The following is a 20,777-nucleotide window of genomic DNA, read 5'->3' on the forward strand; positions in this document are numbered from 1 at the left end:
TAAACTAATGAATAGCACTGAAGAATGAATAGGTGAAGGTAAAACAAAAATTGACATAGATAGCAGTTTTATTTTTTATTCTTAACTGACATAGATAGCAGTTTGTTCAAAATAATGACAGTAACAATGTATTTTATTATGTATGCTTATGTTTATACAGGTAACCCTTGAACAACACAGGTTTGAGCTGTGAAGATCCACTTACATGTGGATTTTTTCAACACTAAATACTACAGTACCACGTAATCTGCAGTTGGTTGAATCCACAGATACAGAGGGCTCACTACAAAGTTATATGCAGATTTTTGTCTGTGCCAGAGGTCAGTGTCCCTAACCCCTGCATTGTTCAAGGGTCAATTCTATATGCTTATGTATAAATGAAATGAATGACAGCAATAATACAAGGGAGAGAAGGGAAGGATTAAGATTATGTTATTATTATTATAAGGTACTTATAATACATGTGAAGTGGTACAGTGTCATTTGAAAGTGGATTTAGATTAGTTGTAAATCTATTGCAAACTATAGGACACCACTAAAATAAGTTTTAAAAAGAAGTATAACTGATATGGTAAAAAGAAGTGAAAATGGAATCACGTCAAATGCTCAATTAAAACTACAAAAGAATGAAAAAGTATGTTAGACAAAAGTAGGAACAAAGAACAAGGGCAACATATAGACAACATTAACAAATATGGTAGATCAATGCTCTAAATATACTAATTAAAAGACAGATTGTCAGAGTGGATCAAAAAACAAGACCCACTCTGATGTTGTCTACAAGAAACCCACTTAAAGATGCATATAGATTAAAAATAAATACATGGAGAATGATATACCATGTTAACAGTAATCAAAAGAAAGCAGGGGAGCTATATTAATTTCAGACAGAGCAGACTTCAAGTAAGGAAAGATATTAGGGATAAAGGGGAGTTACTTAATGAAAAAGGGGTCAATACTCTAACAAGACATAATAATCCTTATTGTGTAGGCAACTAACAAAAGAGCATCAAAACACGTAAGGTAAGCCGAAAGAAATACAAAGAGAAATAGGTGCATCACTATTATAGTTGGAGACTTTAAACACCTCTCTATCAGAAATGGATAGAGCCTGAAGGCAGAAAATCAGTAAGGACATCGGTGAAGATAATAGCACCATCAATCGACTATAGACTACTTCATCTATAGCATATTACATATTCTTCTTAATATCACATGGAACATTCAACAAGATAGACCACATTCTGGGCCATAAGTTACCTTTCACAAGTTGACAAGAATAGAAACCATACACTCTGTTCTCAGACCACGATGGAATTAAACTAGAAATCAATGACAAAAAGATAGCTGGAAAAATCTCCAAATACTTGGAGATTAAACAACACACTTCTAAATAACACATAAGAAGAAATCTTAAGACAAATTCAAAAATATTCTAAACTAAATGAAAATGTAAATACAACTTATCAAAATTTATAGGATGCAGCAAAAGCAGTGCTTAGAGGGAAACTTATAGCACTGAATGCATACATTAGGAAAGAAGAAAGATCTAAAACCAATAATTTAAGCCTCCGCTTTGGGATACTAAAACAAGAAGAACAAAGTAAATCCAAAGTAAGCAGGAGAAAAAGAAAATAGTGGACAAATAAATGAAACTGAGAAAAGGAAATCAAGAGAAAAAAAAAACAAACCTAAAAGCTGGCTCTTTGAAAAGATCAATAAAATCAATAAGCCTCTACCAGGCTAATTAAGAAAAAAGAGAGAACACAGATTCCTAATATCAGAAATGAAAGAGGGGACACCAGTACAGATCCCATGCACAATAAAAGGATAAAAAAGGAATAATATAATAATATGCCCACAAATTTGGTAACTTTAATGAAATGGATCAATTACTTGAAAGACACAATCTGCCAAGACTCACACAAGGAGAACTAGACATCTGAATAGGCCTAATCTATCAAAGATACTGAGTCAATAATTAATAACTTTCCAACACTTGAAGCAGCAGGCCCAGATAGGTTCACTGGTAAATTCTGCAAAACAGTTTAGGAAGAAATTATACCAAACATCCACAATCTCTTCCAGAAAATAGAAGCAGAGGGAATACTTCCTAACTCATTCTATGGGCCTAGCATTACACTAACAGCAAAAGCAGACAAAGACATTATAAGAAAAACAAAGACCAAAATCTTCAACAAAATATTAGGAAATCAAATTCAACAATAATAAAAATAATTTAACACCATGACCAAGTGGGATTTATCCCAGGTATTCAAGGCTGGTTCAACCTTTGAAAATCAGCAAATGTAATCCATTATAACAACAGGCTAAAAAAGAAAAATCGCATGTTCATATCAATAGATGCAGAAAAAGCATTTGACAAAATCCACAAAATTCATGATAAAAACTCTCAGCTAACTAGGAATAGAGGGGAACCTCCTCAACCTGATAAAGAACAGCTACAAAAACCAACAGCTAACATTAGAGTCGAAGCTTTCTGCCTAAGATCAGGAACATGGCAGGGATGTCTCATTTCACCACTGCTTTTCAATATCATTCTGGAATTCCCAGCTAAAAGGTACACAGACTGGGAAGGAAGGTGCAAAACGGTCTTTGTTCACAGATGATATGACTGTGATGAGGTATGTAGAAAATCCAAAAGAACTGACAAAAAATTTAATAATAATAATAACAAGCAATAGCAGCAAGGTTGCAGGATACAAGGTAAATATAAAAAACTTAATCACTCTCCTGTCTATCAGCAATGAACAAGTCAAATTTGAAATGAAAACATTACCGTTTAATTGGCACCCCCAAAAAAGAAATTAAAAATGTGAAAATACTTGAGGATAAGTCTAACAAACTACATACAAGATGTATATGAGAAAAACTACAAAACTCTAATGAAAGATATCAAAGAAAAAATAAGTAAATGGAGGGATATTCCATGTTCATGGATAGGAAGACTCTGTAGTGTCAAAATTTCAGTTCTTCCCAAATTGATCTATAAGTTCAACACAATCCTAATCAAAATCCCAGCAAGTTATTTTGTGGATACTGACAAACTGATTCTAAAGTTTATATGGAGAGGCAAAAGATCCAGAATAGCCAACTCAATATCAGGGTAGAGGAACGAAGTAGAAGACGGACACTACTCAATACTCAACTTCAATACTTACCTACAAAGCTACTGTAACCAAAACCGTGTGGTACTGGTGAAAGAATAGATAAATAGACCCACAAAAGTACAGTCAACTGATCTTTGATAATGGAGCAAAGACAGTATTTTCAACAAATGGTGCTGGAACAACTGAACATCCACATGTAGAAAAATGAATCTAGACACAGACCTCATAGCCTTCACAAATTTAGCTCAAATTGGATCACAGACTTAAATGTAAAAACACAACACTATAAAACCTCTAGAAAATACAAAGAAGAAAACCTAGGTGACCTTGGATATAGCAATGACTTTTTAGATACACCTCCAAAGGCATGATCCCTGAAAGAAATAATGGATAAGCTGGACTTCATTAAACTTAAAGAACTTCTGCTCTATGAATGATAATGTCAAGAGACTGAGAAGACAAGTCATAGACTGGGAGAAAATATTTGCAAGAGACATATCTGTTAAATGACTATTATCTAAAACATACAAGGAATTCTTGAAACTCAACAATAAGAAAACAACCTGATTAAAAAATGGACCAAAGACCTTAACAGACATCCCACCAAGGAAGAGATGCAGATAGCAAGTAAGCATATAAAAAGATGTTCAACGTCATATGTCATATGGGAATTACAAATAAAACCTATTAGAAATGACAAAACCCAAATCACTAACAACACCAAATGCAGGTGAGGATGTATAGCAACAGGAACTGCTATTCATTGCTGGTGAGAATGCAAAATGGTAAAGCACTTTGTAAGACAGATTAGGAGTTTATTATAAAACTAAGCATATCCTTATCATATGATCCTGCAATTGTGCTCCTTGATATTTACCTAAAAAAACTGAAAACTTACGTCCACACAAAAACCTGCACGCAGATGTTTATAGCAGCTCTATTCGTGATTGCCAAAATGTCTTTCACCAGATAAATGGATAAACAAACTGTGGTACATCCAGACAATAGAATATTATTTAGTGCAAAAAGAAATGAGCTATCAAGCAATGGAAAGACATGGAGGACACTTAAGTGCATATTAGTAAGTGAAAGAATCCAATATAAAAAGTCTCTATATTATATGAATACAACCATATGACATTCTGGAAAAGGCAAAACGATGGAGATAGTCAAAAGATCAGTGGTTGCCAGTGGTTGGGAGTAAGGAGGGATGAATAGGTGAAACACGGAGGATCTTTAGGGCAGTGAAATTATTGTGTATAAAACTACAATGGTGAATTCATGTATCATATACATGTCAAATTCCAGAGAATGTATGAAACCAAAAGTATACCCTAATGAAAACTATGGACTTTGGGTGACAATTACGTATCCATGTAGGTTCACTGATTGTAACAAATGTATCACTGTGTTGTGGGACAGTGGGTGAGGCTGTGTGGGGACAGGATTATATGGGAACTCTGCACTTTACTCTCAATTTTGCAGTGAACCTAAAACTGCTCTAAAGAATAAAGTTCACCTATTAAGAAATTTTTCCTTTTGGGAATGTAAATTTTCAGTACTAATCACCCCAAACCCTATCTATACTATGGTATAGATTGTAGAACATTCATGAATTCATATAATTTTTTTAAAGCTTACTCAAAGGGTAGCTTTGAGAACATCTAACCTTACTATTTCACTACAGCTTGTTTTAATATCTGTGTTATAAAAATGCATACTTTTTAAAGATAAACTGTGGCCTAGGAGCTAACTGACTTGTTGCTGAAATAGTAGTAGCAACAGGAGCAGGATTGGAATATCTCCCAGTTCTTGTGGAAAACAGAAAAAAAAGTTCTGTAAGATTTAAAACAGACAAAAGTAGGAGCTATCTTTAGAAAAAAAGGAGGTAAGTTTGAAAATTTGTAAATTAGCTTATTTTAATATCTGAGAAAAAAATCAGAACAAGAATTCAATTTGCAAATAACACAAAACGACTAAACAGGCACTGATGTGGTTTTTCTAAAGAACAAATGATATCAGGAGAATATGATTTTCTTCCTAAGACAAGACATAGGCTCTATGGATTACAGTAAATCAAAAGACTTACCTGGACATAAATCTTTTCAAACAATCCTATTAATAAGAAACACATTATTGGGATTATATTTTTAGGACAAACTAAAACTTACTTAAAATGTTGCTTTGGGGTCATTTCTGGTCAGTCTTTCATCAGATTAAAAAATACGAAGAGCCACCAATGATCCAGAGGGAGGTACTTTGAGCATTAACTACAGGATTGTGGTCAGAGCTATTTCATATTTTTGTTGACAACTAAATTAGATAAGAAAATAATAGAATAACTGTAACAGAATAAGCAACTGAGCAAGGTTAAAAAAAACTGAACAAAACTATGTGGTTTACCAATATATAGATACTAAAAACATGGTTATAAACTTGAGCAGTAAAAGGAGAATGGGGATAATTAAGGCAGAATAAATTCAAAGGTTACTTAATGAATGTAAACTGGTAAAGTTGAAAGTTGAAATTTTACTGAGATTAATAGGAATACTAATTAAAGGAAAGACTTTTGGCGAAATGGCACACTGAGCTGATGTAAATGGACCTTTTCCTCCCACTTCACACACAGGAACACTGGATAAAATGTAACAAAAATGCTTTAAAAATATATATTCAAGCTAGGGCTTCCCTGGTGGCACAGTGGTTAAGAAGAATCTGCCTGCCAATGCGAGGGACATGGGTTCGAGCCCTGGTCTGGGAAGATCCCACATGCTGCGGAGCAACTAAGCCCGTGTGCCACAACTACTAAGCCTGTGCTCTAGAGCCCGCGAGCCACAACTACGGAAGCCCACACGCCTACAGCCCGTGCTCTGCAATGAGAGAAGCCACCGCAATGAGAAGCCTGAGCACGACAACGAAGAGTCACTCGCCACAACTAGAGAAAGCCCGCAGGCAGCAACAAAGACCTAACACAGCCAAAAATAAATAAAATAAATTAAAAAAAAAAAATATATATATAGTCAAGCAAAAAAAAAAAGGAAATCCCCAGGTACCTGAAATGGAAGTGACATCAAAATCAAAGCTGAAACAGTAAAGTGGGAGTTGAGACCATGATGGCCCAAAGGGGTTTCAAACTCTAATACAGGCCCTAGGCTTGGAGGAGAAAGCATTAATGCTCACATGGAGACTGGAAATATAGCTTCAGGCAGGTAGAAGGTGGGGGAGTTGGAACTGAGACCCTTGCACAAAGCACAGAGCCTCAAACAACTATCCGTCCTTTATATGCAGTCTGAAAAATCTCTGCTCACTGGCTCAGGGAAACAGAATAAAAGTTGCTAATTATCTGGGCCTTGAGTAGAAGAAATGGCACCCACAAGAAATCTAAAATGAAGGCCTATGACATACAGAGGTGAAGGATCCAAATTTATATATTATATCATATAAGAATCTTGGGCTGAGAAATTAACATAAAAATTGGTCTTTGACATGCAGGAGAAAAAAAACAGAATACTTTCAAAACCCAAGGCACAGAGACTCTCACAGGAAAAAAGAAAAACATAGAAAGAAATGAGCTCACTATTACAAACCATATGAGGAAGACCTGAATGTGAAAGGTAAATTTATAAAAGTTAACAGTAGAAAATGTCAGAGGGTATCTTTGAAGCAGGTGTTGGGAAACTTCTTAAACATTGCCCCAAAAGCTTAAAAAAAGAAAAGATGAATATGATTATACTGATATTAAAGGTTTCTGTCAAAGAACTCTATAGTCTATAGATATGATTAATAGACAATGGACAAATGGTAGAACCAGGAACCAGGAGATATTTATACAGTTTAAAGACAACATAAGAATAAGAATAAGAATAATAAGAATACATAAGAAATTCCTGGAAACCTTAGGGAAAAAAATCCAATGGGGAGAAAAATGGGCAAATGACGTAACAAGGCAATTTAGAAAAGGAGAAGCTCACTTAACTGGCTAACAAGTAAGAGTAGTTGTTACAATAGCAGTAAAAGCAGCTAACATTTATTATATATTCAGGAAGTGCTTATTATATTCAGGAATATGCTTTACATATATTAATTCATTCCATTCTCTTAACTACCTGATGATGCAGATGCTGTTATTATTCCCTTTTACTGATGGGGAGACTAAGGCCCAGAGAGGTTAAGTAATTTCTCTAAGGTCTTACAGTAACATGTGGTAGAACATAAATTTGAATCGAGAGTAAAACTGGTGGTATATAAATTCATATAGCTATTCTGGAAAAACACTCTGGTAATGTTTAGTGAAATTTTCTGTGCATATATGCCTTGTGGTCCAAGAATCTTATTTCTGAGTACATTTCCCAGAAAAGTTCTCACATAGGTTCATAAGGACACATGGCCAGAAAGATCACTGGGCCATTGTTTTTTGTAGCAGGGAAATGAGAGGTAATTTAGATGTCAGTCACAAAAAGAATTTAAGTAAATATGCAGAATGTATCCTATGGAATATAGTGCATTAGAAAGAAGCAACAACTGACTATTCAGACAGAAACAGATCTTAAATACCCAATTGAATGAAACAATAACAACCAGAATGAGATCTAGAGCATAATGCCATTTATGTAAGTTAAAAACACAAAAACAAAACAATGAATAACAGTAAGGTAAAGCTACATTGTAGCAAAAGACATTTTATCAAATACATTAGAGTAAGTGCTATAAAGGGGAGGGAAATAGGAGTAGGGGTAGGAGGTGAAGGAGGAAAAAAAATCAAATGAGAAGGGCCTTGCCAAGATAGATGCTAGAGTGTCTCAGATGAGGAGGATTCCTGTGCCACCCCCAAAAGGCAAACAGTTAAAACAAAAAGTCACATGAGGAAATGAATCACCACAACGGAAAGACATTAGATGCAAGAAAGAGCACAAATAGCATCTCCAAGAATTGAAAACCCTAAAAATTATAGAATACTATGAAAAAATGCTACGAATTAATTGTTTCATTTTAATAAACAGGCAAAATGAAGGGAAGCCATAATGGAAGAAAAAGATAATATGAAAAAAGAATAGGCAGATGTGAAAAAGAACCAAAAGAACTTCTAGGAATAAAAGTTAAGTCACTGAAATTCATCTATCAATGAATTAAACAGATTAGATACAGCTAAAGAGAAAATGAGTGATTAGGAAAAGAAGTCTGAGAAAATAACTCAGAAGGTAGCAGAGAGGTAAAAAACAAAACAAAACAAAAAAAACCCAAAAACAGAAATATGAAAGAGAGGTTAAAGGATATGGAAAACAGAATATGAAGGTTTCACATGCATCTGAATAGGTGTTCCGGATAGAGATAATGAAGAACATGTGGCAGGAGCAATTTGAAGATATAATATCTGAGAATGTTCTAGGATTAAAGTCAGACATGAGTCTTCAGAATAAAAACTTTGAAGTATCAACAACACTGAGAAAAAGAAATTGTAAGCAAACCAAAAGAAAAGATTATTACTTAATCAAAGAAGACAGTATGACTGGTACAGACTTCTCGTTAATAACAATAGATATAAGAAAATGGAGTAACAGTTTTCAAATATTAAGGAAAATAACAATCAACCATGTATCTATATACAAGTTGAAACAAAATCACCTTCAAACAAAGATAAGAGGCTCAGAGACTGTCACTGAAATTACTATAAGAAGCAAACTGAACCAGAAAGAAAGGATAGAATGTAAGAAAAAATAGCAAGTAGCAAGCAAAGAAACTGCTAAACGTACCCACTAGAAAAGTTAAAATCAGAAAAACTGATAATACCAAATGTTGATGAGGATGCAGAATGACTAGAACTTGCATACATTACTGCGGAAAGTGCAAAATGGTACAACTACTTTGAAGAACTGTGTGGAGGTTTCTTATAATAAAAGATTAACCACTGATACAAGCAACAACATGGATAAACCCTAAAACAGTATGTTAGGTCAAAGAAGCCGGGCACAAAAGAGTACATATATATGACTAAATCTACAGGAAAGAGACATACAGAAAAAACTAATCTACAGTGGTAGCAACCAGATACTGTAGTGGTTGTGGAGGTTGTGGGGTGGTGTGGGGGAAGGGAATTAAACAGGAGGAGACACAAGGAAACCTTCTCGGGGAATGGAAATGTTCTGTACCTTATTTTGGATGGTGGCTGAAGAGTAGATATTTGTCAAAACTCTTCAAATAGAATTCATTGAACTGTATGTTAATTATATCTTAATAAAAAAGAAATTAAGAAATGTGTTTTAAAATGCACTGGCTATTTTAAAATGGATATGGGAAGGGGAGGTTAAAAACAAAGTAGAATAATGACAACCATAGTAGCTACCACTTATTTAATGCTTACTATGTGCCAGGGACTGTTCTAAATGCTTTGCATCTATTAACTCATTTAATCTTTTCAACAACCCTGTGAAGTAGGTACTCTTATCATCCCCATTTTACATATAAGAAAATGTGGCACAGAGAGGTTATACAACTTACCTAAGGTCACACAACTAGTGTGTGGCAGACCTGGGCTCCAAATTCAGGCAGTCTGGCTCTGAGGTCTATATTCTTAAAAATCCACTGCCTCTCTGAAATTAAAAATCAACAAGAACATGGAAGATGAGAGAAGGAGAACTAGAGTTAGGATGTTCTAAGAGTCAAGGGGATGACAAAAATAATGATTAACTTTAGCTTTTAGCCTAAGTAAAGTATGTATGTTAACAGGTAAGGATAAAAGGGAACAGAAACTGAACAAATATTTGCAAACAAGAGGTATAAAAGGGAATTAAGAAAATGTGATTAATACAATAGCAAGTGGAAAAGGGGGAAAAGAAAGGCAAAGAAGGTAAAGGCAAAGGTAAATAGAAAAAAACTTAAGACGGTAGAAATAAGTCCAAATGTATTAGTAATCACAATAAAGAAGCAGATTAAACATTCCTGCTAAATGGCAGAGATTCTCTGATTGGATTCTTAAAAAAAACAGCCATATGCTACTTATAAGAGAATTAATGTGTAGGTGTGTTTACATTTAAAACAGTGCCTAGCACGTAGTAAATATTATATGTGTTAGCTGTATTATTATTACCAAGAAAGACTGAATTTTCCTCATTAAATAGTTTTGAAACTAGCCATCTGACATGACAGCTAAAGTACCTACCTGTAAATAAACAGTTAAACTATATAATCTTTGTAGACCACTTTCAGGTACAGAATACTGTTATTAAATCTAATATATAATCATGAGGGATACATTAGTGACTTGGGGGCTACTGAAATGTACTATAGAGGCTAAACTACACTTTGTTGATCGCACAACTAAAATGTAAAAGCCTCTAACATATATTTTACTATTTCCCCCTAACTCCCTTTGCAAGGAAGTTAAATGGAGGGGAGAGAATATAGCGCTAAATATAATGTCACGAAAGCATGCTTTTCAGAGTTAAGAAACTATAGTGGAACACAGCATGTTGGAATCTTTAAGTCCTGTAGATTCCTGTATAGAGGCAACCTAAATTATGTTATTAAGCACTTAACTGAAATCACTAGCCCTGGGAAAATTGTCAAAGGTCCCAAGGGAAGAACATTTAAGCAACAAAAGAGCACCAGAAGGATGCATGTTCCTCAAAGCAACAATATTAAAGCCTCAAGAAAAGACTATACTGATATAGAATAGATACTTAGAAAGAAAAAACTTAATTGGCTGAACCTAGTGCTGCATAATGACCCAAAACACAAATGGGAATTCAACACAAAGTGGAAACTAGGCCAGCTTTCTAAAAGAAGCACAAAGATTTTATTTATTTAAATTTTTATTTTGTCTACTTCCAAAAAGAATCTGAAAGTTTGAGGATTCTTTAAGCTACAAACAAACAACAGTTACACACGGGGGAAAAAAAAACCCCAAAAAACCAGAAAAAGCACAAGTGAGAACTTCAGTCAGAGCTGGTAAGAAACATGGAATCCCTTTGATGAACAAGAAGGAAAGTAACACTAAAGACTTACAGTCTCTTATATACATCAGTTAATTAAATAAAGTAGATGTTCTGAAATCCACAACTGCTGGCAATGTCCTCAGCAAGACACTCAAACAAAAGACTTTGCTGCCACTGATGAAGGGTAAGAGACTCTTTTCTGGGCCTCAGGAACTGGACCTGCCATTCCCCAATTTACTGTACTTATTTCCCCATAAGTCTTCAGCCAGCAATACACATATGTCAACTAACAACTATTTATGGGTCAATTGCCTACCAATTACTCAGCCCACTGCTAGGTGCTGTGTGGGAGCCAAGTGAAATATAAAACAAGGTCCTTGTTCACAGAGAGCTTGTAATAAAGTTGATTCAACTTATTTCAACTGGAATGACTGAAAACAGAAGTCTTAAAAGGACTCAAGAGACAAGAAGAGGGAAAGGAAGAAGAGAGAAGGGAAAAAAACAGATTGATCCCAGTGAGTGGAAAGGAAAAGGGTAGGACTGGAGTTGGTAAATGCAAGTTAGGTACAATTTCAACAGGTAAGGGTGAAGAGGGAGAGTGCTCTGGAATCATGTATGTGCACAGGCAGTTAGCACTGGACCCATTGGAAAGGCATTGGAAAGCCCTCCAGTAAGTTGTTGCCATCATTATTATGGACACTGGGCTGGCTAGGGTGGGTCTCCAAAAATACCCACTTAAGAGGAAATGTGGAACACTAGGCTGCCTAGGTTAGGGAGGCCAGAAAATGAACAGAGGAACTTAACCTGCTTTGAGGGAGGAGTTTCTGAAATACAGCACAATTAAAGCAGAGCTATTCCAGTGACAGATGGCATGGTCTAATATGGAAAAGTGACTAGCAATGGGAAGGAAGAACAAGCAACCTATATATATTGTCTAATAATAAATAAAGCTCCATAGGAGCAGAAGTTGGACACACATCTGCCTAAATTTCTATATCCCAATACCCAAGAAAGAAAAGCCATCCTAATACTTGATCAAGGGTCCTCCATTCCAGTTCTCCTAACAATTCTGCACTATCCTTTGGGCACATCTATCTCATAGTCTGAGACATCTCTCATATGGCCTGGCTCAATGCAACCTTATCTGCTTAAAGTTTGTTTTGTTTTTACTGTTGCTATTGATAATCCCTATCTCCAGAATATAATTTTTACTTCTGTCTTGATTTCTGGATTCTGCTGGAACCAGAGAGCTGGAAGGGACCTTGGAGAGCCCTATTCATTGCTTTCAGCAAACAGAAGTTCATTACTTTATCTATCATGTACTCTTGTCCAATGACCAAATGACCTTAGTCCAATCCCTCCCCTTTTTAACAGAGGAAACTGAGGTCCTGAGAGGCTGAGTTGCTCTTTGATCCGAGTCAGCTTTAACCCCATGGCTATTTAGTATCTCACAAACAACCAGAATCAGGTGAAATAACAGGCACTCTCAACATAATTAGAGCAAAGATCACACACTCAGAGACAAGAAATGGGGCATCTGCTACACACAAAAAGATGATTTAAAATGTAACGTATCTAAGGAATCAGCTAAGTTAAAAGAGAACCCCTAGCAATTATTTCTGAGAATGCAAGGAGGATTGGTGAGGTTAGAAAAGGGTGACCGTGGCTTTTAGCAGGCCCACATTGCTCAAGTTCAAAAGCAGTTGTCATTTGGTTTCTTCTCTTACACTGCCGGCCTGAAAGGCAGCAATATATAGTGTAAGGGATGGAGATTTTTGTATTTGATACTCCTGGGTTCATGGTAGTACCTTTTTATATGTATTGTCATTGTTGTTTCTAACATTATTGTCATCACTATCATCATCACTCCATCCCAAATACTAGTCTACTACTGTTCCAGTCTTTGAGATTTGTAGCAATACCTGAACGGCCTGTGTGCTTTCCTAAGGTACATTCTGGTCATTGGGAAATCCAGGTAGCCAGAACAGCTCTGAAGAATTTCAGTACTGAAGATTCTAAAAGCAGCTGAGTTGGCCTAAGAGTCACCTTTGGGGATTCAGGAGGCTGTCTACCGAACTCTATGGTACATATCAAGTAGGGATAATACCTTGCTATATTCTGGGATTTACACCTCATCCTTCCATTTACCTTTGTTTTACAGATGAAGACTAAGGCTCAGGGATGTTAAATGGCTTGTTAAGGGCCACAGAGCTAACAAGGGGCATAACTGAGCCCATGTCTCAATTCTCAAGCCATAGTTCTTTTCTCTATAATATGAAGGCCTCACTGGAGTCCAAGACTTAGCTACCACTTCTGCAGATTATTCTCCCTTCCAAGGGCTCAGTATCCACTAAAAAGTATAGCTGTCAACTCTTGGTTACTTAACGTACACTTACAGTCTCACCCTGAGGGGAACTGTTTAGTGACCCAACCACATCCACTGACCCATCGGCTCAGGAGACTGTACTTTTCTCAATTACCAATTCATGTCTCGTGAACAGAGTTAGCCGTAATGGTATCCTGCTCTCTCTTTTCATATTCTATCAAGGATATTATTTATCAAATAATCACAAATAAGAGCTACTAATAAGCACATTTTACATGTTACCCCCTTTAATACTAATAACCCAGCAAGATAGTTAAACCCAATTTATAATTAAGTCCCAATAGTGGAGAGGTTAAGGAACAGGCCCAAGATCACATACAAAATCCAGTCTGAGCCTTTTAAAGCTCATGCCCTTCTACCCACTAGAACAGTTTCTCGTACTTTAGTGTGCGTAAAAATCACCTGGGGATCTTGTCAAAGAAAAGATTCTGATCCAGAAGGTCTGCAGTGGGATCTGAATTCTGCATTTCTAATAAGCTCTGGGTTGACTCAGATGTTGATAGTCCAAGGAATCCTCTCTGAATAGCAAAGCACTATACAACATTGCCTGTTCTCAAATCACATTTTTTCACATCTAATTATTATCAAATATGTTTCAAGCAACCCTTCACCTCTAAAAAGTTCCAAGTCATCCTCAAAACCTTCCCTTTTGCACCTGCCCTTGCTCCAGTCAGAACAGCTTTAAGAATAAAACCTACAAAATACGGAGGATTCTAATAACCAGGCCTTAGGGTGAATAGCTCTGTGGCCTGGCACCAACCAAAACTCCTTTAGAATGCATTCCAGCAACCCGGACTTCCAGGGCTAGACAAGCTTCCCTGGCTGCTGCCAAAGTAAATGGAGGTCAAACTGTTCCTGATCTAGAGTAAACTGGTCACCTGTATGCTGAACTGGACACAGTGAAGAGATCTGGGCTCATGGCACCATATATGACCTACTGTGACATTTCCATTCTAACTACTATGCCCATCTGTCTTCTCCCACAGAGAACAGGACAACTCTGCTTGTCTTCCATAGCCTTCCATACCCAGATCTGCTAAAAGCCATATCGAACAGTATTTCAAGGCCTATATTCTCTTTTGTGGTATAAAGTCTAAAGATTAAGGCTTAATATTATGTGCTGCCTTGACAGCTGGTAAAATCAAGAAGGCCTCAAATGTCCTAACCACAAATTCCAGTACCCATTCTGCTCCTGTGGACACGGTCCCCTAGCGAAACAATCCTCCTTATCAGAGGGGCCAGGCACTGTTCCTGTTTATTCCTGGGTAGTGGGTTTCAGTTCCCTGCCAGCCCCCAAAATTATTCAAACAAGCCAATCACATCCTCTGGCATAAACCAGAAAGCACCCACCTTCTTGATACTACAAGCCTGCCTCCCACAGCCCCTGGCTGTTAACTCTGCTCCTGAGTACACCCTCTGTGTCCTCCTCTGGGGCTGTGAGTATAAACTGCTTTCAGTCTCATCTGCCAGTGTCCAGTGTTGTGTGCTTAGCCATCCCCACAACCCTAGGGTAGGAATCCCTCCCTCATCAACGAGGTGAAGAGGAGGTGATTAAAACATCGTTTTTTGCCCAATCCACGGATCTCTGCTCTTTTTCCTATCCTTGAATCTCCTGAATGCCTTTGGCAAGGTCATTAACTACTCTATGATGATAATGATGTCCAGCATTTGTTCTAAGCTCTGTCCATACATTTTCCCACTTAATTCCCCAAACATACCTGTGAGGTAGACACCATTATTATCCCTAATACACAGATGAGGAAACTAATGTCCAACAAGGTTATGCAACTTGCCCAAGACCATACAGGTATTAAGTTAGAGCAAAGCTCAAATGCAGATCTACCTGGCTCCCTGTTCTTAATTACTACCTTAGTCTTGAGAGGATTTCGGGGCTCAGTGCTATCATTCCTCAACTCCTCTCACAGACAGAGATGTGCGGCTAGATGCCCTGACAGGATCACCTGCATTTGAGATGCCATGTCTTTTGCTGGTCTCTGCTAAAAGATGGATGGAAATGTGTGCTATTGGAACAGGCCAGCTGGCTTGCCAGGAAGAGACTGGCAAGAGAGTTCCCTCAACGGCTTGAACTTAATTTACCAAAGGTCTAGTTTGGTTATCAACCTCATAGATACAAACACCCTATCCTGTAAAAGTCTCAAAATTAATCAGACTTGGGGAGTTTGGATAGTACTGTCTAAACTTATTGTTTAAGAGAAGAAATATAAATCAGAAAGTCAATTTATTAGTTCATTTATTAGTGAAATGTGCCTACTCTCTGCAGTCATCTGTGAAAAAATTCCAGCAGCAAGGTCAAGTATGATCAGAAAGCCTTTTAGGAATCACAGAAGAGACTACATCTCTCAACATTCAGTGGTGGCCTGGTGCATCTGTCTTTGACACTGCACAGTGCTGATGGGAGTGTAAACTGGTAAAAAATCATTCAGGGAAGTAATCTAGTAAGTAATCTGCTCATGTAGAGCTATAAAAAATGTCCTTGGAGAGGGACATGAGAATTTGGGGGGATTGAGGAGGATATACTTTACGTGCACTGTTTGAATGTTTTACCAGGATGTGTTTTACAGAATGTATCTGTAATATATATCAGTTGTATAATTACAAATTAAAAAAAGAATGAGAATCCCATGATATTAGAAGGAAAAAATTGTTAATGTTTATTCCTTTAGACCCACTTCTAAGTATCTATCTATAAAGAGATAATAATTAGAGATATAATAAAATATTTATGCACACTGTATTCAGAGCAATAGATTTAATGGTAAAAAACTGGAAACTTAGATGTATAATATGAGATTTTTAAAGTAAACATGGTATACGGACATATTATAGAATATCATGTAGCCATTAAAAATCAGGCTCCCTATATGGTAACTACAGCACAAATAACCAAAGGAAAAAAAAATAAATTGGACTTCATCAAATTTTAAAACTTCTGTGTAACAAGGGACACTATCATGAAAGTAAAAAGACAATCCACAAAATGGGTACAAATATTCACAAATCATGTATCTGATAAGGGTCTGGTATCCAGAATATATAAACACAGTGTATCAGAATATAAGGTATTCAGAACTCTTACAACTCAACAATAAAAGGACAAATATGCCCATTTTAAAATGGGCAAAGGATCTGCACAGATATCTCTCCAAAGAAGATATAAAAAATGGCAAATAAGCACATGAAAAATGCTCAACATCAGTAGTCACTGGGGAAATGCAGATCAAAACCACAATGAGATTTCACTCCACACCTACTAGGATGCTATAATAAAACAAACAAACAAACAAAAAATACAAGCATTGCTGAGGATGTGGAGAAACTGGAAATCCTATACGTCGCTGGTGGGAATGTAAAATGGTAGCCCCACTGTGAAAAATAGTTTGTCAGTTCCTCAAAAAGTTAAATACAGACCCAGCAATTCCCCTCCTAGGTATATACCCGAGAGAAATGAAAACATATGTCTACACAAAAACTTGTACACTAATGTTCACTGCAGCATTATACATAACAGCCCAAAAGTGGAAACAACTCAAGCAGCCATCAACTGATAAATGGACAAATAAAATTGTGTTTATCCATACAATGGAATATTATTCAGTCATAAAAAGGAATGGAATAATGATAGTGCTACAAACACGGGTACACCTTGAAAACATGCTAAGTTGAAGCCAGACACAAAAGGCCACATAGGGTATGATCCCCTTTATATAAAATGTCTAGAATAGGCAAATCCATAGAGCCAGAAAGATTAGTGATTGCTAGAGGTTGGGAGGAGGACTGGGGAGTGAATGCTAATGAGTATGGGGTATTTTTTTGGAGTGATGAAAATGATCTAGAATTAGAAAGTGGTGATAGTCACACAGACTTTGAATTGTACACTTTAAAACAGTAAATTGTATAGTATGTGAATTATATCTAAATAAAAAATTTTTAATTAGGCTCTTGAAGATTTTTAATAATGTGGTGAAATGCTCTCAACATACTAAAAGGAAAAAAAAACAGGATGCAACTGTATATATAATTCCAACTTGGTTTAAAAATATATGTACATGCATATATACATTTGCATTGAAAAAGACAGAAAATATATTAAAATGCTAATAGCGGTTATCCCTAGGTAGTATCACTATGGGGGACTTATTTTCTTCTTCATATATTTCAAATTTTTTCTACAGTAAACATGCATTATTTTTATAACCTGCAAATTAAAAAACCCAGGTAGGTTTGTCTGGCTTCAAAGCTAGTGTCATTTCCAACATACTATACACTCATAAGACATTTATTTAGCTCCTACCATGTACCAAGCAAAGTTAAATAAGATATAATCTCTGCCCACAAGGAATTTACATAACTCTAGGGTGGGGTCTGAACCCAAGTCCATGGACTGGGAAGGGGAAGAGGCATCTATAATGCTCTTTAAATTACTGGACACACAGTGTTATTCAACTGCACACTTTCTGGGAGACAGGTCATGAGCAGCAGTGTAGCTCAGTGGTTAAAGGCCGGAGCTAGAGCCAGGCTACCTGAGTGTGAAGCTTGAATGCCCAATCACAAAGTGTGACCTTGGAAAAAATCGCCTAAACTCCATGGGGCATAGTTTCCTCATCTACAAAATAGGGGTAATAATAGTACCTCTCTCACTGGGTTGTTGGAAGATTAAATGAATTAACACAGCTAAAGCACCAGCATTATATGCTGGGGACACAGCAAGTGCTCAATAAACTGATTATCTGCTAGCTGCCAGCATCAGCGTCATCGTCATCATGATCATCACTACCACCACCTCACCACCATATTCTCAAGGAGGTAGAGACAGGAGATTAAGGACCACTAGAAAGGTTGTTTTTCACGTCTCAAAACTGGCAGCTAGCATCTGATTCTTGATAAGCCTATAATAAACTATTACATTCAACTAATTTCTTTTTCCAGATTCTCTCAATCTCTAACGAAACTCTTCTTTTGAGGTGTTCAAAACAATGAGGCAAAACATCAAACTGTTTGACATAACAAACTGCTTGTGTCCTCTTATCTTTTGTCTAATTCATAGAAACAAGCACTTTTTCAAGGCTATTATAATGGAAGGAGGCTTTGAGAGACTTATCTGCCTTTCCCCTGCCTTTCCAGGCCATGCTGCTCTGATCCAGTAGTTCATCAACGATGACTCTTCACAGGCCAAACTGCAAAATCTCCTGAGCAACATATTCATCTAATGAGTGGCTGGGAATTGTGACTGCATTACACCTAATGCCGACTCTTCCATCCTGCAGTCAAGACTCTCAACAAGCAATCATCACTTCAGTGCTTTCACATTCAACCTCTTAGGTGTTACAAAAGACCCTTGGCTTCATCACTGACACTCTTGTCCTGACCTGAAAATGTGGATGAGTTCTGCGTTTTCACCAATCTGATTATGATAATACACTTTTCTTCAGGGGGGAATAAATCTCAACCACACAGTAGCAAATTCCAAAATCAAAGATACCCATCTAATGTAAAAGTAAAGAGCTCAAGCAACTGAAGAATACCAAAACAGGCCTTGTGACTCCGGAGGCTGTGTGTTTAACAGTAAAGGTTTTGGGCACAGGCTGTAGAGACAGCTCGCCCGCGGGTGAATCACAGCTCTGCCTCTCTTACCAGCTATACAACTTGAGGCAAGTTGCTTAACTCTCTGGGCCTCAGTTTCCTAATATGTAAAATGGGGATAATATTAGTTTTATCTCATGGGGTAGCTGTAAGCATTAATAAGCCTGTTAGTCAATGCACATGAAGGGCATTTCCTATAACACTGTAAATATTCATTAAATGTTAAAAGGAAGCATAAAAATACACCTGCCAAAATATTTGTTTTTACAGTTTTGGGCTGTGTGATCAGTTCACAGATATACTGTTTTTCGTTTTTTAAAATATTTATTTATTTATGGCTGTGTTGGGTCTTCGTTGCTGCACATAGGCTTTCTCTAGTTGCAGCGAGTGGGGACTACTTTTTGTTGCGGTGCGCAGGCTTCTCATTGCAGCGGCTTCTCATTGTGGAGTACGGGCTCTAGGTGCGTGGCCTTCAGTAGTTGTGGCACACGGGCTCGCGGGCTCTAGAGCACAGGCTCCGTAGTTGTGGCACACAGGCTTAGCTGCTCTGCAGCATGTGGGATCTTCCTGGATCAGGGATCGAACCCGTGTTCCCTGCATTGGCAGGTGGATTCTTAACCACTGACCACCAGGGAAGTCCGATATACTTGTTTTTAATCACTCTGCCTCCTCACTTATATAAGTTACATATATATCTTCTATATACTGTATGTCAAATATAATTTTTTTAAAAGAATTTATAGACAATCACATTGTCACAGCTGAGTCAAGCTAGGAAAGGGAGAGGGTTAGGCCTCTCGTAACAGCATGCTGGACTATATAATCTGAGAGATTTCACACAAAGCCTTTAACTCACTGAAAATTAACAGGAGATACAAAGAACTTTTGAAATCACCTGCTCCAATTCCCTCATTTGTAGATGAAGAAACTGAGGCCCTGAGAAGTGTTTTAAGATCTTCCAGTTCACTAATAACAGAAATCAGACTCTTCTGTTAACTATGACTCAGATATATATTTTTTAAGTGGAAAGCAATGAGGAAGACATTATGGCAAGGGGGAAAAGAAAGACATAGTTTGGAAGAGTTAAGGTAGCAACCTAACAATGGGAGCTAACATTTTATGAAGATTTATTATATCCCCGACACTGTGACAAGCATTTTACATGGGTGCTCTTATATAATTTTTGCAAAACCTGGGAGGTAGTTACTATTATTAACTCCACTTTAACTGAGGAAGTGGAGACCTAGAGAGATTAAATGACTTGCCCCAAATCATAAAGCCAGTGAGCAGTAGAGTCAGTAAATGAACCCATGCTGTCTGACTCTGGAGCCGGACCTTTACCACTGGATATTGCCCAAGCTTAAGAATTTAAAAAGCAGTGAAGCGCTTGATCCTTGAGTCTTTCTCCTACTTTCTTGGTAACTTCTCTGTTCAGAGGCAGTGCAAAGATAACACAGTAAATGAAGTAGTTTTAAAGGAAGAACAGATGACCTTGATTTAGAGCCTACTTATTCCCCGCTATATGAGGCACCATACACACATTACTCTGGCCCCCTGACTTGTCCAAGGCCATACAGCTGGTAATAATGCCACTGGGGGATGTGGAGCCCATGCCATCCCAGCAAACCTCCAAGACCCATTTCCCAGCCTAGTCAGTGGACAGTGTATGCTTGTCTGTCCAGCAGATCTTTACTGAGCTCAGCCAAATGGCCTTAACTGGCTTGGAAC

The 20,777-nt window shown here is 37.1% G+C and overlaps 1 protein-coding gene across 6 annotated transcripts in view; it reads right to left on the reverse strand.

Annotated features, from left to right (window-relative positions):
* ZBTB40 (zinc finger and BTB domain containing 40) overlaps positions 1–20,777 on the reverse strand; it is an 80,830-nt gene that overhangs the window by 49,664 nt on the left and 10,389 nt on the right. For 3 of the 6 annotated variants that reach the window (XM_029228451.1, XM_029228453.1, XM_029228456.1), the window contains exons 2-3: positions 9,627–9,718; positions 5,303–5,444 (exon numbers count right to left, since the gene is read on the reverse strand). The exons of 1 other annotated variant lie outside the window; for it this stretch is intronic. The gene's annotated coding sequence lies outside the window, so the exon portion shown is untranslated. The remainder of the gene's footprint in view (positions 1–5,302; positions 5,445–9,626; positions 9,719–20,777) is intronic. 2 more of the 6 variants (XM_029228452.1, XM_029228454.1) reach the window with 2 other exon arrangements.

This window comes from Monodon monoceros, unplaced genomic scaffold, assembly GCF_005190385.1.
Source record: "Monodon monoceros isolate NGI ecotype Baffin Bay Population unplaced genomic scaffold, NGI_Narwhal_1 Super_Scaffold_18, whole genome shotgun sequence".
In the NCBI taxonomy this organism is placed as follows: domain Eukaryota; kingdom Metazoa; phylum Chordata; class Mammalia; order Artiodactyla; family Monodontidae; genus Monodon; species Monodon monoceros.